This window comes from Ursus americanus, chromosome 9 (assembly GCF_024610735.1).
Source record: "Ursus americanus isolate L20-20 chromosome 9, mUrsAme1.1.p, whole genome shotgun sequence".
In the NCBI taxonomy this organism is placed as follows: domain Eukaryota; kingdom Metazoa; phylum Chordata; class Mammalia; order Carnivora; family Ursidae; genus Ursus; species Ursus americanus.
The window spans coordinates 76,180,358-76,206,487 of record NC_142135.1 but is presented as its reverse complement, the minus strand read 5'-3'; the positions used below and the strand labels follow the sequence as shown (position 1 = coordinate 76,206,487).

Genomic DNA, 26,130 nt, shown 5'->3' with positions numbered 1-26,130 from the left:
CTCTGATTGGGTGCAGCCAAAAAGACTGAGGCTCCATTCCCCAGCCTGGCTCTGCCTATAGGAAGGAAGCTCCACCCCAAGTGTGCTTTCTTGTAGTAAACTCTAGCCCAGGGTTTTCAATCTTCCTTTCCCCTCCTCATTTCAAGTACCACTACCACGTAGGCTTATGCACAACCTCTGACCAAGCACTTTCTCAACAATAAGCTATCCAGACTCAGCAATTTAACTTTTAGGTAGGTACCAAAAAAGAAATGAAAACAAGCCTTTGTAAAAACTCACATAAAACAGTCATAGTCGCATTATTCCTAACAGTTAAAAAATGGAAACAACCAACATGTCTATCAACTTATGATGGATAAACAAAATATGGCATATCTATACAATAGAATGCTATTTGGCAATAAAAATAAGTGATGTAATGATACATGCTACAACATGGGTGAACTGTGAAATCATCTTAAGTGAAAGAAGCTAGTTACAAAATAACACATAGTATATGATTCCATCTACATAAAATATCCAGAGTAAGCAAATCTTTAGAGACATGGGGTAGATTAGGCCTGGGACCCAGGCGTTAATTTGTCAATTAACAAAAATGTGTCAAATTTTCCAACATACAAACATGACTGTGTAAGAAGTTGAGGCTTTATTTCACCATGTTCTCATTTTTCCCTCTTCTTTATTTTCTTTTGCAATAATAAAAGTTCAAAACTGGGTTTTGCATTTTATCTTTATAATCCCTAAATCCCCATGCAATATCATGCTTTATCCATTGTAATGTAGACTCTTAAATAAGCTCTTCTTTTAAGATGTTTATTTAAATCCAGTTCCAGTAAACTTTAATAGATGCTCCATTTTTTTCCATTCAATTAAAATGGTATTGTATTGAATATAACTAAATGGCCTAAATAAATGTCAGGGCCCAGAAATCTTATTAAATAGAGATTTTCATTCTAATCTTTAGAAAATATAATATCCAGTCATTCTATAAGATTGTTCTTACTCTTTTTAAATTCATGCTCACTTCTGATAAATCTAGGCATCAAAACCCTTTAGATATGCTAATGATTCTCATCTTATACAAAATTGCTTTCTTCCTGCTAACCCATTTGCACACTTCCTACTATGGGGATCCCATGACCCAGGAAGATTTTGCTAGACTCTAATTTCATTGGTTTACATTACAAAAATAATAGTTTGGTTTTCAAAATATAAAATATTATAATGTCAAATACATTCCCCAATAACAATGATCTCTAAGAATGTTATCCAATCCACCTTTTTTAACCTAAGTATATTTTAAAACTTAATTGTGGCATTTTATTCAATATCTTTGAAAGTCCCCATTTGTAGATACATCACGTAACATACACCTAGTTCTCTATTGATAACACTTACATTGATTTGAATGTTCTCCTACTCTAAATGATGTTATGAAATATATTCTTGGAATTAATTGTACTTAAATACAGTGCTTGTAATTGTTTTTAGGAAAAAAAGCAGGGTAAAGGCTTTTTACACTGAGCAAATGTCTAGTCAGTTGAAGTAAAGACAGCATAGCACATGAGGTCTTCCAGGGAAACATCTGACAGGTCAAATGATTACAGTCATTTGAGATTGAGGCTTTGAAGGAGTGCCAACTACATCCTGTCCTCTGGGGTGCCTGCCAGGTGGCCAGTTTTCACTGCCTGGCTGCTGGTATTAACATGGAACTGTAGGAGAAGAAAAGTTTTCTCTTCTACTCTTCTAGGTTCTGTGGCTGGTCAAAGAAGTAAATTCATTAATGAAGATTAACATGAGAAGAAAAATTATTTCAATAACCATGGGAGCCTCACAAAAATATGAATCTCAAAAGGTGGCCAGAAGATTGAGGTTCATATACCATCCTGAGTTAAGGAAAATGATAGGGGTCTGGGACCTGGAGGTGGAAGGAAGACAATTCTTGGGACAGTGAGAGGAGGAAATGTAAGTTGCTGTCATGCAGATAAGTCTCTCAGGCAAAAAAAGTCATCTCTGTAATAGCTCCCTTCCTATAGGCCCCCTTTCAAACGGAAATTTACAAATGCAAATTGCACCTAAAATAGAGTAAAGTCAACTCTGTTTTCAGAGTGTCTCTTCTGTCTTCAGTTTCTCAAAGTAATGAACTCAAAATAATCCTTAAACCAAAGAAGATTTCGGGATGGCATATTCTGCTACCCTTCTCTGGGCTCTTGGTTTTCAAATCTGGAAGTGGGGAGTGGAAATTGACCAAGTTAAAAAGCCACAGAGCTTGCTGTTCTAACCGAGATTCAGCTGTTTTTTTGTTTTTTGTTGTGATTAAATGCTCAACAATCTGGGGTTAATTTTCAGATTCTGAAAATGTTGATTCTGACAATTTTTGCCACTTTTTTGGTTCTTGCTGTTACTTTTATGGAGGAGAGCATTTTCAAAGTTAATACTGAGACATCTGAGAACAAATTGATTTTTATATTGATTTTATATTCTGTGTTCTGACTAAATTCATTGTCACTGTTAATAGCTATTTTGTAGTTTTCTTAGCATTCTCTGTATTGATGATCATTTCATCTGCAACTCATGACACTTATACCTTTTCTTCCTATTTTTTAATCCTTGATGTCTCTTCTTTGCACTATTAACACTGATTAAGACCTCCAGTACCCTGTTGAATGAAGGTTATAAGAAAAAACATCATTGCCTTTTCCCCAGTTTTAGGAAGAAGACATTAAGTCATAGACCATTAAGTATGTTGCTAACTGTAGTTTTTCATAATTGCTGTTTATCAAGTTAATAAAGATCCTTCTGTTAAGTTAATTAAACAAAAATGCCACTAGATCTAGTGCCTTAGTAGTTTGCTTAAGCAAACAAAAACTTAAGCCTGAAATGCCTCAAGGTTAACATTTCCAAAACTGAAGGGCAATCGGTCACAAACAGCCAACTAGACTTTCAGAAATAAGACAACTGTTTATAGAGCCAATCAAATAATTTCCTCGCTTTGCTTCCACATCTTCTCTCTAAAAGTCTTTCCCTTGCTCCTGTGGGTAGAGGGCTCCTAATCACTTCCAGTTTGGTGCTGCTCAATTGGAATCAATTTTTGCTTAAACTTTAAACTTGTAATATGCCTCAGGTTATGTTTCAACAATTCTTATTATACCTGGTTTGCTTAGTTTCATTTTTATTACTGATGGCCATTAACTTTTGCCAAGCAATTTTTCCATATGTATTTGGTCAGGAGTCAGCAAAATTTTTCTGTAAAAGATCAGATAGAAAATATTTTAGTGTTTTTAGGTTGTACACTCTCTTTGTGACAATTCAACGATTCTATTACAGCACAAAAGCAGCATAGACGGTAATAAATGAATCTGCTGTGGGTAAGTTTATTTACAAAAGAAACTGGTGAGCTGAATTTAGCTCACACTTTAGTGGGCCGGCCCAACTAAAAGATTATTATGCTTTTATTTCCTTTGAATCTGTTGTATTAATAAGTGAGTTTCATTGAATTATTTTTAAATGTTACGTCAATCTTCTATTCTTAGGATAGAATCCACTTGGTCATGATACATCATTGTTATTTGATTATTATATTTTATTTAACACTCTACTAAGGTATTTTGTATTGTTCAAATTTCTGCCGTCCCATTTTGTATTCCCATCTTCTTTTTCCCCACTGCGACATCTCTAGGGGCAGAAAACTTTTCCCTTCTTCCTTTCTCGTTTCTTGGGCTGGTCTAATAGTAAGTAGTTAAATTGACAATAAAACAGATTAACAGGAGAAAAACAAATTTAATTTCATACATATGGGAGTCCCATAAAAAATATGAGTCTCAAAGAAGTAACCAAAGCAAGAAGCTCTTAGACCTTTTAGATAAAGAAACAATAAATTTGTGAAGAATTGACAAGACGAAGGGGTTTGGGCTTGGGGTAGTAAATTAGTGAATGAGTAATAAGTCTTTTAAAACAGACTTCTTGGCCCTAAACTCCCTCTTTGGTGATAAGGATGCCTTGTACTTCTGTACATGGAAAGTACCTTTCACACGGGTATTGTACTTCCTGATTCCAAGGGGCCAAAGAAGGGTCAGTGTTACTTGAAACTGGGTTCACCTCTTGGTGGGTGTGGAGCCAAAAGGCACAACCAAGACAAAGAGTAGGAAAAGGAATGATTTTATTTGCGACAAGTAGAGGAAACATCAGGAATATTTCCCAAAGCAGCCCCCCCCCCCCAACAACAAAATTGGGGATGTTTTAAGCTGAGGGTGCATGCATATCCATGGAGGCTTTTGGCGAAGGAAAGTTCATTGTAGAATTGGGGCCAAAGTCAGCCTAGGTCAACAGAATCCAGGGCCTGGTTGATTGAAGTCACAGGGACCAGCAAAGATCAGCATCAACAATTCTCTGGATCCAGTTAGTCCAGGGTTTGAGTGCTCAGAGGAGTTTAAATCCTGCAAAAACGACTCAGAAATGTGCATTAGGTCAATCTTAATTTTTGAAACAGACCTGGGAATTTTACCACTAATTTATTGTCTCTGATAGGGTTAGACTGTCTCCTGGCCTGGTAGAGACTGTTAAGTTTTTGCATTCTCTTTGTTTCCTTAAAATCGTACCGACGTTTTTGCATTCTTTTGTAATTACAACACCTGATATGAAGTTTTGCGAGAAATGTGCTTGGGCAAGCAGTGTCCCTCAGGCAAAGATCACAAAATGGTTAGGGACCTAAAATGACTTTTCTGATGTCAAGATAGCTCTGTCTTGTCTTTCTTTTTTCGGGGACCCCTAACTCTTTCTGTTTACAAAAATGTCCTCTCACCAGCTATTTCTTAAGTAACTTTAATTATAATCAATACGCCACACTGGCACAGTTTGAGATTGGCATATCCACTCTCCTCACAGCCTTATCTCCAACAATACTGATATATGTATTAGTTTTCTTAAACTTGCAATATGCAAAAAATAGTTTCTGGATTGCTCTATTTGATTATTAATAATAAACCTTAGAAGTTAAATTAAAATCACTACATGACTTGATATGATCTTGGATCATATCAAATGATCCAACAATGTTCATTCCAGTTTGAAAAATAATCAGTAAATGAATCAGTTTTGTACTATGATAAGTGACAAAATAGTATTAAAAGAGCTTGTCCCACTTTGATATAACTTTATTTTCAATACATCTCTATTTCTACTAGCGAATATAGCTAGTATCAGTTTAATAGGAATGATTATCTCTAGTCTATGCATAGCAAAATAATTTTTTTAGATTCCTCAAGGAAAAAAGTGTTTCAAATGTTCTCTGATAAGAAAAACATATGTGTATGCACTCACACTCATATGGAGAAAAACACTGAAACACTTAGGTAACCTAGTTTCTGATTAATTAATATTGTCAAATATGTCCAACTCAACACCCTAATCAAGTTGCTAAAAAATTATTCTGTAATATATTGTTAAACTGAACTCCATTCTAATTGTTATAAGTACCTAATCTTTATTTTTTGTTTTTTTATTTTCTTCTTCTTTTTCTTTTTTTTTATTCAGTTTTTAATTTTAATTCCGGTATGGTTAACATACACTGTTATATCAGTTTCAGGTGTACAATATAGTGATTCAACAATTGTATAAATCATTATTCAATGCTCATCATGATAAGTGTACTTTTAACCTCCTTCAGCTAATCTATAAAAGGTAAACTATAACTACTCTAGTTAATAGTTTAGTTTTCTTGTAGCTGACATCTTACAATCATAAAATGAGGATTTAATTTAACCTTTGAACTTACCCTCTTAGGACAAATGTTTGCAGGTATTTGTCACAGGTAAAGAACAGTATATATCCTGTAGGCGTACTTTAGTTGGGAAGCTAATCTCGACATCGAAATTTACTCTTTTCAAGAATTAATTACATTAGAAAATGAAATGATGTGTAGTTATGACATTTCTTATTGACAGCTGTCCTCGGTTTTTAGATACTTCAGAAAGTGATCTATTATTCCTCATGAATTTTTGATGACCTTTCTTTAAAAAAAACTTCTCTGTGGGTTGAATTTCGTTTTGTCTCAAAGAAAACAAAAATCGCAACACAGGTTTTTGTTTTGGGTACATAACATAGTATACAAAAGGGGTTTCATATTATTTTAGTGGGTATTTTTCAGTGATAATATCTTGCCACTATAAATTTTCTGATTGAAATTTTAGTGTTGGTAGGAAATTTTTGAATAACAAAGCCATGTCCACAGTTCCAATATTATACTGTAAGGCCATAATTTTAAAAGTCTCAGGCTGTACTGTTATAAAATCCATTATGATTTTCTCACATATAGTTATAATATATTTACGATCTGTTTCTGAGCCAGGAGTGAATCACTCTGGGGTCTCCCATCAAATAGAAATAGATAATAGATCGCTTTAATCTTAAAACATATACTCTTACAAAAGGTCATGTTTATCTATTTTAAGATGCAAATTTCCACATTTTAGCATCTTTGTAATTGAGCACATCTTCCAATCAATGTGTTTGAAAACTGCTGTCAGTGAGGCAACTATAATGAAGTATTTCTCAATGCATGTCCATGTACAAATTTGGATATAGATGTCCACCTTGTCATTTATTTTGAGAAATGTGAGTTGCTAGTTGTACATGTGTTCAGCTTAACTGGTGTTTAATATGTCTCTAAAGTTACACTAAATTTCAACATTGCACTGAAGACTGGAAACAAAGAGAATCTTAACAAAGCTTATAAGCAATAAATTTGATAAATATTCATCATTTGGAGGAATAAGCACCATTGTACGTTGAACTGTGAATCGAAAACCCAGCTTTATCCAAGAAGCTTTCTGGTCACTGTGTTATGTTCTGCTAGGAATATATTGCAAAAAGATTGCTTATCATATGGTACGCAATGTGAATTTAGGGCAAAAAAATGTTGCCAAGTTCTTTATAATAGATATAAGAAATCCACAGCAAGAAAACTCTCGCATGTCTGACTCATGCATAATCTAGAACTGTTTTAAAGGCACTGAACATCAATGTGTTAGAAATTTCCTATCTACTTTAGTAGACCAGAATTTAATTAACTTCTAATGTGATTCAGATCAGAATATATATATAAAATAGTGGTTTATCCACAGTTTTGACATGCTTTAGAATTGTCAATGCTGCAAAGGTCAAGGTCATGAATACTGATTATGAAAAGCACCATGTCATGTCACCATGAAGTTATAAATTACTGCTGGTCACTAAAAATTGCTTCCATATTTAATTTTCACCCATATAATAATTCTTAAGAATGAAAGATTCCCTGGTAATTTTGTTGTACATGCACAGACACTCAAATGGAGGTTAGGTGAGCTGGTTGAGAATTAGCTGGAAGTTATACGGAATGAAGATCCTAGAGCCTGATACCAAGCTACCAAATATCTTTGTTCTTAATGCAGTTCAAGGGCAGGTATTTGAAAATGTGACAAATGGTTCTATTCCTAGTGATTTGTGTGGTTGGCTGCAGCCCCTCAACATATCAGTAAATGAACCTCTTAACAATCACTTGAGGAAAGAATAGACTGTTATCTGAAAACATTCCAATAACATATTTTGGTATAATCAAGAAAGCACCAGCATCAAAACCTGCATAACAGAGGTCAGTGATGTGGAAGAAAATGCCAGTGAGGAGCTTTCTTTTCAGAAAACCTGCATCACCTCAGCTCTTCATAGCACAAAAGAGAATAATTTGTAGGAAAACATGGATATCAAATTAAAAATGAATTAAAATGTTATAGAAATGAGTTGGGGGCTCCTGGGTGGCTCAGTCGGTTAAGCATCTGCCTTTGCTTTGGTTCAGGGTCCTGGGATCGAGCCCTACCTCGGGGTCCCTGCTCAGTGAGGAGCCTGCGTCTCCCTCTCTCTCTGCCACTACCCCCTACTTGTGCTCTCTGTTTCTCTCTCTGTTCAATAAATAAATAAAATCTTTAAAAAAAAAGTTATAGAAATGAGTTGGGTTCTAAAAACAAAGTTTTTTTTAAGAAACACAATCAATTTATTTATATATTTTTTAAGTTCTATACATGAGTGACATGAAAAAAATCTATGTTTAAATAGGCACGGAATTTTTGAAATTTTGAAAATTCTTAAAGATAAAATATACAAATGACAAAATAGTATAATGTAATTTATTCTACAGGTTTTTATAGTAACCCTTTAAATAATGATAAGTCTTACAATCTATGGCATATTGAATGGTCATGATGGTAATGTTTTTATTCTTTTGTTTTAAGGAAATTTTAAAAGCCAGATAATTAAGGAAAAATGATTTTGCATATACCTTGAGGGTCAAGAGGATAGCTCTAAATAATTTTTAGTTTCCCTCATGACAATAATTCATGATTAGCAGCAGTCAAGAAGAAGAGTATAAAAATATAGAAATATGATATAACACAATATAATACATATAATTATATAGTAATATTACATTATATATTGTTATAATATATATGCTTCCAGAATGCTATCAGACTCCCTACAAGGAAATATTAATCTCTTTCATGAATTCTTATTTTATTAATTATTACTATTGTTTAACAGAATCCAAGGAAAGAATCCCTGCCATCAAGGTGTCATTTTGACAGGTACAACGAATAAAACTCAGTACTTTTCCCCCTCACTGTTCTCTTTCTCTCTCTCTCTCTCAAAAAAAAATGACCTTTTGCCTAGTGACCTCTAAGCTTGACCAATGAATGAAGTACAAATCTAGCCGTGCTTCTCAGCACCAATGAACTTTTCTTTTTTTTTCTCAAGTTTTTATTTAAATTCCAGTTAACTAACATACAGTGTTATATTAGTTTCAAGTGTACAGCGTAGTGATTCAACACTTCCACACAACACCGGATGCTCATCACAAGGGCACTCCTTAATCCCCATCACATATTTCTCCCATCTACCCACCCGCCTCTCCTCTCATAACCATCAGTTTGTTCTTTATAGTTAAGAGTTTGTTTCCTGGTTTGCCATTCTCTCTCTCTCTTTTTTTTCCCCTACCTGTGTTCATCTATTTTGTTTCTTAAATTCCACATGGGTGAAATCATATGTTATTTGTCTTTCTCTATCATTTCACCAATGAATTCTTCTTAAAAACAATTTACCTAGGGTGGCTCAGTCAGTTAAGCATTAGACTCTTGGCTTCAGCTCAGGTCTGATCTCAGGGACGTGATCTTGAACCCTGTGTTGGGCTCCATGCTCAGCGTAGCTTGAGTTTCTCTCCCTCTCCCTCTGACCCTCCCTCCCTCCCTCTCTCTCTCAAATAAATAAATAAATCTTAAAAAAAAAAACTTAGCTAAATTTTTTTTCCCCATAAAATATGTCCTGAGTCTACCTCCTGTAACTGGGACACTATTGTTTTTTTACCTAAATCTGTATACTCTGAATTGCAATTCTTTGATCTCAATATAAACATTGCCTCTTAAACTGGTTTCTTTTTGGGTTGACAGAGATTATCTATTAGGACTTAGGTTTCAAAACATGGTTGCTAAGTAATTCAAAGTATGTGAATTAGCATTCCTTCTGATATCATGCTTCACATACATGTTCCTAGGGTAGCATTTGTCTGGATTTTAGGAGATATTACTAACTTCAAATATTCAGTTCTGTACTCCTTTAATATTTTTTAAACTACAACTTAAAAACAGTTTCACCTACATGTTAAATATATGATCATGATAATTTATATGTCTGAGGGCAGAATAGAAGATACTTTTCTGCTTTCCAACTGAGCTGAATAAACACTAAAAAATTCTAACTCCCTAACTCTCTGTTATCTATTATTACAGTGCCATCAGCTCAGGCCAGGATTTTTATAATAATCTTGTAGAGTATAGTTGCCTTTTTAATATCAAAAATGTTTCATTTGTGTGTATTTCTATGATAGATTGCTTTGCAAATAGGACTCTCACATTTTATGTTGTTTATTAATTTCAAGTGTATGGGTTTCATTTTCTAATTCTTTTCCAAAAATCCTGGGAAAACACATGATAGTCCTTTATAATTTTATTGATTCACATTTCTTCGGTAAAAATAAATTATTATAAATGTATCTGATTGACCACCCATGACTTCTTGGGAATGCGGTGAATATACAAAGTTGTTTTGAGGTCCTCTAATTTTAATTTAAATAAGATACCTTTAGTGCCTATGCTGGAGAATGGATAGTTGCTGAAGACGACATGCATTAAGAATGACATGGGGTCGAGGTCATTGTACTTTCCTATGTCCTCTCTATAAACCATGAAAATAATATATTTTTGGGGGGGGAAGGATGGAATTTTGATATTTCAGCCACAGAGCTGAGGAATCTGGCATAAATTTGGGGTATTTATTTAAATCCTAATAAAGATAGAACAAAAAGAAACTGTGTGTCCCATTTTTTAAATTTCAAAATGTCCTTTTAGCAAACTGATTCGCTTGATAATTATTAGTGAATTCTAAGTTGTTGTATAACAAACCAAAACTCAGCATACAAGTCTCCTAAATTATGATAGAAATTTTTGATCAGTATGCATTTGATGGATCAGATGTGTTAGGTAAAAAGTTCCAGAGGCACATTCTTTGGATAGTTGAAAGAAATACAATAGAAAGACAACAGGTGTGACCACATACTCAGATGGGATGTGCAGGCTTAGTGAAAGAAACTGTAGGCGATGAGAGTCCAAGGCATGCACGCTGTGTGCAGGTTGTCCCGATCCTCAACCTATTTTCTGTGTCCCAAAGCACAAGATGATTTCAACCAATTTTCTCCACTTGATGTGAAGAAAAACAAAGAGAAAAAAAATCTATATGTAAGACATTTTTCTATGGAAGAAATTAAAAGTGGGCAACCTGCCATCTTCAAGAAAACAAAAGCAAAAATGTTGTTAGATATTTCGTATCGGCATACTATAAAGAGAAGACGTACAAGTTATTTTTATATATTCTCATTTAAAATAAAATAAAACAGCTGTTATATAAATAAACTTGTTCCAAGGGAGGATTTAATATAATTTTACACAACTCTACAATACCATTCTTTCCAGCAATTCAGCGTGTGAATGATAAAAATGATGGAGTGTTTAAACAGATGTGTTTATGTAGTTTTCAAAGTGGCTTTTTTTGACTTAGTAGTGTGGCATTCTATCTGCAAAACTAATTGCAACATTGACTTCTTTCTTCCACCAGCCACAGTTCCTAAAGCTTGGGGGCTTTCTCACTGATAATGGAATAATAACTGGGGAGTCAGGGTGTGAAAAATAAACATGATGCCTGCATATTGGCTACATATGAAACAAACTATTTAAAGGAAATACAACGTATATGTATAAGAGTCTGAAAATCAAAGCATAATCCTTGAAAAATAACAGAAACTCTGTAATTAAATTTATGTAAGAACAATTTAATTATAATTTTAAGATCAGCACACCCACAAAGGAAATCAAACAAAACCACTTACCATGTGGTTTTTTCCCTCTTTTCAAGTATGTGACAAAATTTGTATGAGATATATTTTTTTCCCTAACCTGGGTGTCAATAATATTATTAAGGTTTTGTAATTCTGCAGTTGAATTTAATACCAGGAGAACAAATGCTAATGTCCACATTACATAAATTAATAGGAAATAATGTCCTAATAATACAAGAATTTGAATGCTCACAAAGATTAAATGTTTACAGAAAAGAAAAGGATGCTATTTTTTTTCAGAAAATAATTCCTAAAATACTCTGGAAAGCAGCAGAAGGTGGTAAAATTATGATTACAATATCAAGGTGATGTCTGTTATTCACACACTGACATATCATGGCCCCATCATCAATTCTCCAGCTGCCAAAGTGGTAGTGAGTATGCTTACAGATGATAGAAGCTGATGTTGCCTTTAGTAGTGCAGATAAAAAGCTTCACCACTAAGACATAATAAGCCACTTTCAGTACATTAAAAACGTATATGTTTAAAAACTCCCCCTATTAATATACAATGATGTATATTTTATAACTTGTACATTTCAGTTCTAAATTTTGGGGAAGAATGGGGTAAAAGTTACACACATAGCTAGTGAGATTCCACCTGTGTCCAAAAGGGAGAAAGCACAAAATGACTTATTTTTTTAATTCCCTAAAAAATGATAAATGATGACCTGAGCTTTCCCCAAGTGCCCCTCCATAAACAACAAACACAGCTGAAAATATAACTACTCTCAGATCCCTCTGAAAGATTTGCAGAATTTACATAAATTCAGCAGGGGACTATATTAAGTGTGTTTCAACCAGCAGGAGTGTTCTGTATTTTATGGCTTTCTCTTATGCAAATACACTCTTCAGAAGATATATTTTAGGTTAAATAAATTTTTTAAAAACATAAGCTCCTTGTACACGTTAGCAGTGCTAAAAAGAAAACTCCAGGCCTAAAATGGTGTCACTTAGGTTATGGTCCTAAGTCAGTAAACCAAGACTTAATACCTAAACTAACCGCAGTTTCAGCTCCCACGAATGTAACCTTTGACCTGTCAGAATTTTTTAATGGGCACCAATGAGTCTGTCACGTGACCATCTCCACACCCCAAGGGAAGATGACATAATCTGCATGATAAGACACTCTGTACTTTCCCCTAAGGGATAATGACCGTCTGGAACAATCCTGTCTTGTCTTTTGCTTATAACTTTCTTGACCCACCCTCCTTCCTATAAACACCTTCCATTTTGTACAGCTCCTTTGAGTTTCCCTCTACTTGCTAGAAGGGATGCTGTCTGATTCATGAATTGTTTAATAATTAGATCTTCAAATTTACTTGGTTGAATTTTGTTTTTTAACAGAGGTAATGTAGGACTATATCTATAGGTTGTACGATTTGTTTTTTTTTTTTTTCAAATCTTGTATCTTATACATTGAGAAATAAAGCCCATCTCTGAAAAATGGCTCTGTAACAAAGCCTTTTAATTTTTTTGAAATAATTAAAAATTGTACAATGTTAGTTGCAATAAAATATTTAACTAATATATTGGATGAGATGCCTTTGACTGTAAGGAAAAGAAACCCTCAATTCCTTTTGATTTGAATAGTGAGAACATTTATTATCTCCCAAACAAGAAGTCTGAAAATAGAACTGCTCCAAAAATGACACGGCAGAGCTCTGGATTCACTTCTCTGCATGTTTGACTCTGTCCTCCTTGGTATGTTGGCTTCATCTTAAGTCTCATAACAAGACTGTTGCAGTTTCAACCCTCAAATCCATTAGCAGCCAGAAAACAAGGCAACTAGGAAGCATTCACCAGCAGCACCACGCCCCAAGAATTTCCTTTATAGTTTCAAGTCACATGGTTATTCTTAAACCAATCACTCTGGAGGACAAAGGGATTATGAAGAATGGCTTATTTTGAGGATGAAATTTCATTACTACATTTCATCAAGTGAAATTGATGTTGAGACGTCAACTTCCAGAAATTCTGTATCTTCATCCTTGTATTTGATATCAGGATGGAGTTTTCTTGGGAAGAACCCAACGGTTATGAAAATAGTGTATATTCAATAAACACAATTTTATTTGCTCAAATAGGAAATGGCCTTATTTTCAACTATTAATTACTAAAACAAAGCATCCCTTTTTCAGACAAATGAGAACAATGGAATAATAGTCTTTGATGACTAATAAAAAGTCTATGATAACCAAGAAGATAACTAAAGACTGATTATATTTTGTTCTACTTTGCACATATGTACAAAGTAGTCTATGTAGTCCATGTACCCTTAAGTTTCCACACAATGAAAACAGAATATTTAGAAGGCAAGCAAAATGTATTATAGGACTTTCTCTTTATGAAATTCCTTGAAATATTATTTGATCTAATAATAGTCATGTTATGTAGTCTTTAATCAACCAGCTACTGAGATTCTACCCGTACCAACAGGGGAACCAACACAGAATAACCTTTCTTTTTTAATTCATGGAAAAAAGAATAATGATAACCTGAATTTTTCCCAACTACCCCTGCTTAAACAGCGAACACAGCTGAAAATACCATTTCCTCAGGCCCTTCTGAGAAATTCATGAAAATCACAGAAATGCAGCAGGGGACCTTATTAAGTGTGTTTCAATCAGCAGGAAAACTTGTATTTTATGGTTTTTTCCTATGCAAATATATTCCTCAGAAGATATATTTTAAGTTAGGTAAATTTTTAAAAAATACATGTGCATGTGCATATTAAAGTTCAAAGTGAATGAATGAGAAATTGCTCATAATTTTCAAGGAAACCTTGCATTGATGGCCACATTCCTCCCTTTTGTGAAAAGTAATGAGCTTTGATTATAACTTGGGTTTTGATTTAAACATCCTTCTTGACTATTAGTCTTGAAGCAGTATTTCTAATATGTCACTTGAGGAACAAAACAAGAAAAAAAATGAGGGAGTGAAAGTAAGAAGTTTAAGAAAAATTTTTTTTACTATGTTGCTTTATGTATTAACAGAAATTCATATAATAGAAATGTAGAGGCAATGGCAGGAGCAGTGATTAAAAAAAAAAATCCTGTATGTCCCTGGTATATTATGCTGTACCCAGTACTCTTGATGTTGGTACTAGTTGTGAGAACAGAACAAAAGAAATAGAAGACAAAAAAACCCTCTCAGATTTAGTACTGAAACCCAAAAGAGGTAAGCAGATAATTTTATAACCTCAAATTAAATAACAACAATGTCTAATCTGTTAGTTTAGCAGCTGGGATTACTATTTAGCTAGCAATCTGGCTTTTAAGTGATAGCCAACTCATAGTGTCCCTGGGACTTGCAAACACTGTATATGAATATTTGTTTGTGAAAATGAGATACTTAAGAGATCTGCTGTATTTTTTCTGAAAGTTTCCCTCAGATAGTATAATTAATGGCAAAGGAAAATACAAATGCCTTCAAATATCTTCCTTGCTAAAACAACACAGAGCCTAAATGTCTGTAGTGAGCACTTACTATTTGCTTAGAGTTTAATTAGAAAATCTCCATCCAAAAGAAGGTGAAAAATATCCTAGACATCTAGGAAAACCACAAAATGAACATCCTACTTAATGGTGACAGATGGGGAACAAAAGAAGGATGTCTATTCTGGCCATTTCTATTCAATTTTGTGCTGAAGGTTTTAGCCAAAGCAATTAACCAGGGAAAAAAGACAACATTTGGGTTAGGGGGGAAAAAAAGTAGTAAAACTATGTCTAATTGCAGGTGTCATAATCATATAGACAGAAAATCCTAAGTAATCCACTAATAAATAGCTGTTAGAACTAATAGTAAGTTCAACAAGGCTTCAAGATACAGATCATTATAAAAATTATATTTCTATAAAGTAGCATTGAACAATAAAATTAAGAAAAACCTCCACTTACAAACCAAAAAGAATAACATATTTAGAAATAAATAGAGCAAAAGAAGTGTAAGAATTGTATACTGAAAACTGCAAAATGTTGAAAAAAATGAAAGGCGATCTTAAATGGAAAGGCATCTATGTTTATGAATCAGCAGATTGAATATTGTTAGGATGGCAATACTCCACAAATTGTTTTGCAAATTGAGTACAATCCTTGTCAAAATTGCAACCGAACTTCCACAGAGATTGACAGCTAAAACTAAAATTCACATGAAAATTCAAATTATCCAGAATAGCAAAAAACAATCTTAAAAAGAAGATTCACATTTCCCAATTTTAATGTCCCTATGGTAAGCAAGATAGCATGGTAGATCAATGGAATATAGTGTAGGTCAGTAGAATATATTTAAGAGTCCAAAAATTTACCCTTACATTTATTACTGATAAATTTTAACAAGGCATCAAGACAATTTAATGAGTTGAAAATAGTCCTTTCCACAAATGCTGCTGGGACAAGAGGCTGTCCATATACAGTAGAATGAAGTGGGAGTCTCTACTTCACACCACGGACAAAAAACTAACTCAAAATGGACCATAGACCTAAGTGTCAGTGCTATAACTATAAAAGTCTTAGTAGAAAACATAGGATGAATCTTCATGACCTTGGCGTAAGCAGGGATTTCTTAGACATGTTACCAAAAGCACATGACAAAAGAAAAAATTGGTAAATTATACTAATCAAAATTTAAAATGCGTGTGCTGTATTGTAAAGTGGTGTAATTACTTGCAAAGCACTTCAACAACTCCACAAATTTTTAAACGTAGAGTTTGCTTATGATCCATCATTTCTATGCACATATCCAGGAGACATGATCACATGTCTACACAAAATCTGTACCTGAATGTCCATAGTAGTTTTATTCATAATAGCCCCAAAGTGGAAACAACTCCAACGTCATCAACAGATGAAAGAATGAGCTACATCATAAAAAGGAATAAAGTTCTAAGGCATGCTACAGCATGGATGAACTTTAAAAACATTGTACTAAGTGAAAGAAACCAGTCACAATAAGTCACATATTGTATGATCTCCATTACATGAAATGTCCAGAACAGGTAAATATATAGAGACAGAAAGCAGGTCAGTTGTTCCTCAGAGCTGGGAGTACAGAATAGAATGATACTCCTGAAGCTTCTTTTGGGGGTGCTGAAAATATTCTAAAGTTAGATTGTTGTTATGGATGCACTAAAATCCATTAAATCATCTGTTTATAAAGCTATTAATAAAATTAATATTACTTGCTTTAGCAATAGTGTAAAAAACAGATATAATCAGAAAGTAGAAACCTAAACCTGTTCAAAGGAGAAAAGAAATTATTTGGGGATTATCTTTTCTTTTCGATTATGCATACTATTATCCTCTTCCATTAGTCTTTCCAGAAGTTATAATATAATTACATTTTTGAAAAGCAGATACTATGTAATCATTGAGCCTTTGCTCAGTTACTTGTTATTATGCTAAATAAATAATTTCCTATATTCATACAATAAGCATTGTGCTTTTTGGAAAATATTAATAAAGCATTTAAATTCCAGTGAATATCTAGGAATTTAGGGGATTTTACATGGGTAAAATGTTGCAATTTCATTTTAAATTTGTTTGTTTTAATTGCACTGTGTTTAGTGATGTGACTTATACGTAACTTATGTGTTTTCTTTTTATGTGGGTAATTTATATATCCAATTTCCACTAATGGTACAAAAATAGCAAGCCCTCATAGGTAAAATCAACTCTCTTTAGTATACTAGTGAATTTTCTGTGTCTGTACTAGGATCATTTTCCAAATTACCAAGGATGATACAAATATTAAAAGTAAAGTTATTGAGAGAAATGAATAAACTACAGGCTGTAAACTCTTTCTTTCAAATTTCAACCCATAATCAATTAATATTTTTTAAGTTGAAAAAATTCCTTTCATCAACAACAAAGATACTGACATGAAACAAATCAAAATATAGTCCTTAATATAGTTCTAATGATTTTCTACCTAGGGGACTTTGTCAATCAGTGTACGTCTATGATTACTGATACCTTTCTACCTTGACAAATACTTTTAAAAATACAGAATATAATACTGTATACGGTACAGTAATTTTTTGATACTGTAATGCCTCTATTATCTAGAGAAAAGATGTTGATAAATTATTACTACAAATAATCAAATATAATTCTTGATATACAAAAGAAGTTATTTTTCGACACTTGGGTGGCTCAGTCAGTTAAGGGTCTGCCTTTGTCTCAGGTCATGATTCTGGGGTCCTGGGATTGAGTTCTGCATCAGGCTCCTTGCTCACCTGGGAGCCTGCTTCTCCCTCTGCCTGTCATTCCCCCTGCTTGTGCTCTCTCTCTCTTCTGACAAATAAATAAATAAAATCTTAAAAAAAATTAAAAATTAAAAAGAAGTTATTTTTCATTAGTGGCTTCTCTATGTGATATTTTCTGAGTATATTGGTTTCTTTAGAACATAACCCTGAATCTTTAGTTTGTTACTCTAACATATTTTCAAATTTATTGTAATATATGTATATATTAATTTTGACAGCTAGATGATAGATAAATAGATAACACAGTCTTGGGCTATCATCACTAATAGACACAAGAAATGGAATAGAAAGAAGGAAAATTACTGTTTGTTATAAAATAAATAACCTAAATATTAGAATAAAAATGTTATTTTTTAAAAGTAACTTTTTAAAAAAAGTTTGAGAAAAGAACAACAAAATTGCAATAATGGTTGCCATTATCATTACTTTCATTCTTCTTATATCTAGGAACAAGATGATAGAAAAAGCAAAGAAAGCTATTATTTTCATTCTCTCCACCAATCAAGCAATGACAAGGAACTGTCCTTTTCTGATTGAGAGAAAGGGAGTTGGCAGATGAGAAAAGTACCAACAAAAGGCCTAGTTTGTTATGAACTGTGTGACTTGTCCTGAAAAGACTCTGTCTCGAGATTCAGCACCTCAGACAATCAGTTGGATGAAAAAGCCACTATAGTGAGTGAAAGTATTGACATCTCCTTTCAAAATAGTGCATAAAAATTAAGAGAAAACCATTTGATAGAAATGATTAGCCCTCATTATGCAAATAATCTGTAAATTTATGCTAAGATATTTTCTTAAAAGTGTCTCTCAAGTGCTATTGATTATTAAATTAGAAATCCAACTAAATAAAATTACATCTAGATAAGGACACTTAAGCAGCAAAACCAATACCTACGAAAATACAGAATGAAATGTACCCACACATTGAAATAATTAACTTTACATGGTGAGATTATGAATATCATTTAATGTTTTCTACTTTTACATTTCCAAATTTATTTAATGAAGAGTGTTTTTATAAGAAAAAATATCAACTTTCCTTTTAAAGTATTGGTAAGATTCTTCTTCTCAAACCACTTTACCCTCTACCTTCTCTCTTTATTTATATATGTATATGGAAAGTGTTAAAATATTCATAGGAAAGATACTAGGTAAATAAGAGCTATTATTAAAGACGAAGATTTCTCAAACTTATTTTTTCTAAGATTTTGTTTTTAAGTAATCTCTACACCCAGTGTGGAGCTCAAACTCACAAGCCCAAGATCAAGAATTGCATGCTCCACCAACTGAGCCAGCAAGAAGCCCTGATTTCTCAAACTTTTAACTGTATCTTTGCCTCCAAATAATTTGAGGAAAAACTAATAAAAAATCTTCTCCAAAACTAATTTAATGCCTAAACCTAAAGAAATTGATACAAGTCCAGTTAGATTGTAATTTGATGACACTTACATTAAAATAATATTCTGCAGCTATTTGTTTAAAATGCTTTTTATACACTATTAATTAGTACATTCTCTATGACAGATACATATTTTTAGTTATATACCAGGCATTTCCTGCATTTTCTTTGCGCATACCAAGTAATAATAATGACAACAATATTAGCAACAAAAGTCTTCCCATGTGCCAAATGTTTTTCAAAATGTTTCACGTTAATGAAATCATTTAATCATCAAAATGATCTTTTGAAATATTAATAATCCCATTTTATGATTGAGGAAACTGGACCCAGAAAGGTTGACTAACTTCCCAAGGTCACAGAGCATGTAAATGGTGGAACTGGGATTGAATCAAGAAGAATGGATTCAAGCTCAACTTTTTACCACTGTACTCTACTTTGAATCTTCCCGTAACACTCACACACAGACACACACACACACACACTCCACATGCCTGTATACACTTACATGGCTTCATTTAAATTTTGTTTATATTCTATCCTTCCCCAAGCTAACAACAGCTCAATCTTTTCCTTTATTTCATGTAACATCCCATGGAACCTCTGGTGGACTGTTACCCTCATTGCATGAGTCAAAAAACTTGACTTTATTCGACTAAAGATCTGTCCTTGGTGGTCTTATACTGATTACATAGAACAATTTCCACACTCTAGAAGGTACTTTATTATATTCCCATTTTCCTGAGGTCAATTAATTTGCTCAAACTTATGCAAATAGTAATTATCAACAAGACTCACATGCCAGGAATGATATCTCCAGAATCCTTATTCTTGATTGCTATGGTATCAAGAAATGGATTTAAGTAACCAGCATTTTGACAGCTGAAACCAAAAACAAGTATGGAATTGCCCCAGGAAATCAGGAAAATTAAGAGCAATGCGCTGGCTTTGTAAAATATAAGCATTAAACATACAGGCAGAAAAAGACAGATGAAGACAAATGTGAAAGTGGGATAAATACCAGCCGTGGGGAGGTGGGGCAGAGAGCCAAAAGGACAACCAGTTTCAGAAAGAAAGGAAACTGAGCGTTTCAGTAAAGTAAGAAGAAAGGGAAAAAAAAGATTTTGAATTGAATGGAGATGTCCATGTAATCTAGAGTTATTTTAGCAGAGTGGTGAGATGGAGTAATACATTTCAGAGGTAAAGGTTTGGGGAGGAAATTGGATACGAGAAAATGGAGATAGCAGGGGGAAAAAAGATTTTTTTAAAAAGAAACTTGCCTTAGAAAAGAAAAAGGGCTATTTTCAAATGTCAGACAAGGTCAAAATTTTTTCATTTGGTTGTCAGAAAAGTAAGGATGTTTAGGGCTAGAGGAAAGGTTCTACTCCAGAGAAAGAGGCTAAAAATAAAGGTGCAAGGAAGAGAGAACTTGGGAACACTTACTAGAGGGAATTATTGGAGGACATAACGAAAAATACAAGCAAGGTTATAATTTTGGACATTTCCACTTTTGGATATTGATAGAGAAGCTTGAAGCAGATAAATTCTCCCACTGAGAACAATGGTTTGAACAAACCAAAAATTGGTTGAAAGAATAGAGGGCGTCTACCATGTCCAAGACGTACAAGGACAGATGGAGAAAGGGAAGGTTGCATCGGGGAGTTTATGTTAATGCAAGTCTTTTTCCCCTCAGACATTTGCCAAGTTTTTGTATAGGGAAAGAGACTAAAAAGCCAGGCAGAAAGCAGATGCTAAGAAGAGGTGCTTACAAGACTTTGGGCAATCTCACATTGCAGAGAGAATAAAAAGTTGGAGCTAATGCACCAGGACAACAGGACTTCAGGGGTCATGATCTCAGAAAGCAGGGAGATGCAGAGATTCAATGAATATTTAGTGCCTGCTGTCCCCTTGAGACATTGCCCACATTTATCTATATAGTCAACAGTATGAGAGTTATCTATATAATGCAGAAGACTAGGAGCAAAACAAAACAAAAAGAAAAGAAAAATGAAACAAACACCAAAAATGTTACAAAGCAAAATGAAATTGCTAGGAGAAAGAATAGACTACAGGACTCAAAAAAAAAAGAAAGAAAGAAAGAAAGAAAGAAAGAAAGAAAGAAAGAAAGAAAGAAAGAAAAGAAAAGAAAAGAAAAGAAAAGAAAAGAAAAGAAAAGAAAAGAAAAGAAAAGAAAAGAAAAGAAAAGGAAAGAAAAGAAAAGAAAAGAAAAGAAGAATCATCCTTGACTGTCAGTTATGTCTTCGGGAGTCCTACACCATAAGAGCATGGGTGAAACAAAGGGAGATGACATTTTCCAAAGACTATAAACCAACAGTGAATCAGCCCCAGCGGTCATCTTCCTTCCTGTTCCCTGCCCAACTGCCAAAGTATAGGATAAATCCTCTATGAAGGGAGACGATAGCCTCTTCAATTTTTCATATAAAATTCCCAGCTATCATTAGAGAAAATAATAAGTATGATAAGATAAATAAAGGACAAAACAGACAACATAAACAAACCTTAAGTGACCAATATCAGAGTGGGTGGGGACAAATAACTACAGGTATAATAGTTATAATTCAATGAAAGAAACAATCATTATATCAATGGATAAAGGGCAAAAATCTGAACAGGTACTTCACAAGCAGAAATTTCCAAAAGATCAATAAGCATGTGAACCTGCTCAGCTTCATTTATTATCTGGAAAATGCAAATTAGAATCTCAAATTTTACTGAAGCTTACCAGAACAGTAAAAATGAAAATGTCTAGTATGAGGATCGGCAAAGAAATGGAGTCACTAGAATCCTCATACACTAGTGTTAGTAATGACAATCGTACAACTACTTTGGAAACTGGTTCGAAGTATCTAGTTAAGCAAATATGTTTATACTGAGAATCTAGCAGTTCCATTCAAAAGTGAAATGCACACAATTGTGCATCAAAAGACATATATAAAAAAGCTCATAGCAGCACTATTCATAAAAGCAATAGCGTGGTAATAACCCAAATACGCATCAGCAGCAAAATGATAAATGGTACTATAATCACATAAACTTACATCATATAATAAGGAGAATGAATGATCTGCCGCAAACAGAACAACATAGATGAATCTAACAAATACACCATTGAGTGAAAAACATCCTAATTACAAACAATTTATATCTTATAATTCCATTTCTATTAAGTTCAAAAACTGGCAGTCATAATCCAAAGTGTTGAAAGTCAGAAAAGTAGTAATCTTTGGGGTGGGTAATGACCAGATGGGGACACAGGAAAGACTTGTGGAGTCCGGATTTAGGGTCATCTCTACCACCAGGATTGCATTGTCTCAGCCTATCCTTTTTGTCTCAGCCATGGCTGTAACATTGTGTTGAATCCAGGTGTTCTCTGGTTACATTTGTATCACTTGGACTGTGTGTGTTTCTTCTCTTCTGTCTGGAGCTTCTCTGCAGCTGCCACATGGGATAGCTATAGGAATCCCCTCAGATATTCTGGAACTTACGCAAATATGTAAATGCAAGGTAGTCTTTACCGTTTCTCGCCTTTGCCAATATGAGACAGAAGCCAGTTGCTGGTACTTCTCTTTTCTTTGTCTCATGAAGACAGCTCTGAGGTATATTCACAATTGCCTTTCAGAGATCCCCAACTAAACTGAGCCCCAATTACCCACCACAGTAATTAGCTTAACATGCACTCTTGAATTATATATCCCTTTTTACGGGTTTCACTGTTTTTAGTATCTGCAATTATGTTCCCTCTCATTCTTCTCATACTTGATTACTTGCCCACATTCCTTTGTCTCACGTTCTGTTTTTTGGGGGAAACCCAAGTTAAATATATTTGTACACTTGGAAGAAATTCCTCAGGGTGAGTCTAGAATGGGAATACTATTTGTCCGAAGAGAGTCACACCTGATTGCAGGTAAAATCAGAGAATTGATAAACCCTCAAGTACAATAAAATTGCAATTACTAAGACCTGACCAGTGGTTGATTATAATGAAGTACACATAAAAAACGAAGCACTGGTTTAAGTATTGGTGTGGCACTTAAATAGTATAATGATCCTGACAGTTTCCTGCATTAAAGGTTTTAGAAGCCTAGAAGAAGAAAATAACATACTGATATTTGCCAACTATTCATTCTGCTCACCCTGAAAAAGTCAGAGATCTTCCATGACAGCATTTAAAAAGACTCTTCTCTTTCAGCTAGGGCTGGAATATGCTAAAAGTTAGGTCCAGAATGTAATCGTAAGAGGGGCTAATGTCCAGGGAGAGAGAACACCCTGCTTTGACATGTTTCCCATGGCAATATCAGGGAGTTGATAAGATTCCACCTATTATAGGCCAGATGGTAGCACTTAAGTGACAAAGGCAAGATGGATGTACTTCCTATTCGAGGTGATACAAGGAAAGAGACAGATGGGTAAGAAAATAAGGTGTTACTTGACTTAACAGAGAAAAATAACAATAACTTAAAAGCAGAAGACTGAATTCAACCATAAAAATGAAAAAAATGCAATTTTTTAATTTTATTTTTTAATTAATTAATTAATTAAGATAGGGAGGGGAGGAGGAGCAGAGGGGGAGGGGAGGGAGAGAAAGAATCTTAAGCAGGCTCCATTTGGAGCCTGATGTGGGGCTTGATCTCACAACCTGGAGATCATGACCTGAGCCAAAATCAAGAGTCAGATGCTTAGCTGACTGAGCCAGCCAGGTGCCCTGAAAAAATGCAATTCTTCACCAAGTTTCCAAATCTAAGCCAATGCTCTAAGAAGACACTTACAATAAAAGAAGGTGGTTCCGTTTGGGGAAGGATCTTAAGTGCTACCTCATGTGTACCACCAACATTACTTCAATCATCTTCCAAAGGAAGCTGAAGCCATTTACCAGAATCACTGTGTGTGAGGAGAAAAAAGTCTGGCCTTGGGGCACCTGGGTGGCTCAGTCAGTTAAGCATCTGCCTTCAGCTCAGGTCATGATCTTGGGGTCCTGGGATTGAGCTCATCATTGGGCTTCCTGCCTAGCGGGGAGTCTGCTTCTCCCTGTCCCCTGCTTGTGCTTTCTCTCTCACTCTCTCTCTATCTCTCTCAAATAAATAAATAAAATCTCTCTCTCTCTTTTTTTTTTTAAGATAGAGTTTGGCCTTGTTCACCATTATGTCAAATCAGTGTGCAGAGGTAACACTCAACAATTAGAATGGTTTGTCCTATGGGTGATGAGGGTGCCTTATCTAGCAAGTCATTCTAAGTACAATGGGCTTTCTTACGGAGTGCTTATGATGACTGAATGGCACTTATTATTGGTTCAAAAGTATAGACTTCTTTTAACAGAGGCCACCAAAAATGCCACTACTGCTGAGGGACCAATCTATGAAGATCCGAAATGAATACTGCACCATTTCTCAGCAAGATGAACGAGCTTCTTGGGGGCATGCTGATTATGTTGGATACCTCCCATCCTGATGGTAATGGAGATTTAGCAAGGGAATAAGGTGATTAATACCAACTCCAGATATGGACTTGCCTTCCCTGCTCAAAATAGTTCTATCAATACTACCATCTGGGGGCTTACAGAATACTTGACTTACAAGGGACCCTGATTAACATCACCTTAAACTAAGGAACTTTTTTATGATGGAAGTATGACAATAGGCACTTAACTAAGTGCTCTGTTCATACCTGGCATTACTTGGAGACACTTAGCCTAGTACAGTGATGGAATGCTTATTAAATGCTCAGCTAAAGTGTCTGCTTAGTTTTTGGGAACTGTCTGCAGGATACAGTATATGCACTGAACCAACAAATAAAATGCTGTACAGTGTCTATAGTAACTGAAATGCATGGATTTTAACACCAAGCCTTAGAGGGAGGTCTTTTTAACATCACTCCCAGTTATATAATAGAGAAGTTTGTACTTTATGTGTCCACAGTTACATTGAATTAGAAGTGCTTGTATCCAGTATGTATATGCGTGTGGGTGGGGAGAGGGGTAGCTTCCCTATGGGTAAACAGTAAGAGTACCACTGAAGTGAAAACTGTGATCCTCCCTGAAAATTTTGGGGTACCCGTGCTGGTTGACCCGTAAGCAGTGAAGTAAGTTACTACATTGGTAGAGTTAATTGAAACTGATTATTATGAAGATCTAGTTATGATACTATGCAATGGAGACAGGAAGGGTTATATCTGGAATCCAGCATACTCACAGATTTATCTTATGGTGCTTATATGTCCAGCGATAATTTTGTAAATGGGCAATTGCTCCACTTGTGGCCCCATAAAGGCAAGGGAACAAAAGGTTTCAATCCCTTGGACTATTCGTCTCTCTGCCCAGGATGAGGAAAATCTAAAATGGATAGTAGAGAATGGATATTATGAATACAAATTATAATCTCAGACCAGTTATATTTGGTGGGTCTATAATTATTTTACTGCTCTTTTTGTATTAAATTATTTATAGAGATTGTGACCATCCACCACCTTGCAAACTTTGTGATGGTCCTGACTTCCTTAATGAAGAGCATAAGTGGTACCAAAAGTTCAAGGACTGGGTGGAACATGGATTGGTTTAATGTTTATATTTGGTGATTGCTACAGCCGTCAGCTGAGCACAAGTATAGGCTGAGAACATATGTCCTCAATTTTACTATATATCGCTTTCTTACTGCTTTGGAAATTCATTTTTACTGTCACACAAGGAACCTAAAAGAGTCTGCTGAGGGGCGCCTGGTTGGCACAGTCGGTAGGTCTGATTCTTGGTTTGGGCTCAGGCCCTGATCTCAAGGTTGTGGGATCGAGCCCCACGTTGGCTCCATGCTCAGTGAAGTGTCTGCTTGAGATTCTCTTTCCCTCTCCCCTCTGCCCCTCCTGCTCATGCTTTCTTTCTCTCTCTTGGATAAATAAATAAATCTTTTTTAAAAATCAAATAAATAAAAGAATCTGCTGAGCCATTCAAGCATATGCACAAATATGAAAGTCTTCAGATTCGGCAGACCG

General features: G+C 34.5%; 1 long non-coding RNA gene across 1 annotated transcript in view; it reads right to left on the bottom strand.

Moving 5' to 3' along the window:
• Positions 1–4,221: 4,221 nt before the first annotated feature.
• The window catches only part of LOC148109500 (uncharacterized), a 54,219-nt gene continuing 32,310 nt past the window's right edge, over positions 4,222–26,130 (bottom strand). The window contains exons 4-5 of the long non-coding RNA XR_015725656.1: positions 25,341–25,480; positions 4,222–4,436 (exon numbers count right to left, since the gene is read on the bottom strand). This is a non-coding gene — a long non-coding RNA (uncharacterized LOC148109500). The remainder of the gene's footprint in view (positions 4,437–25,340; positions 25,481–26,130) is intronic.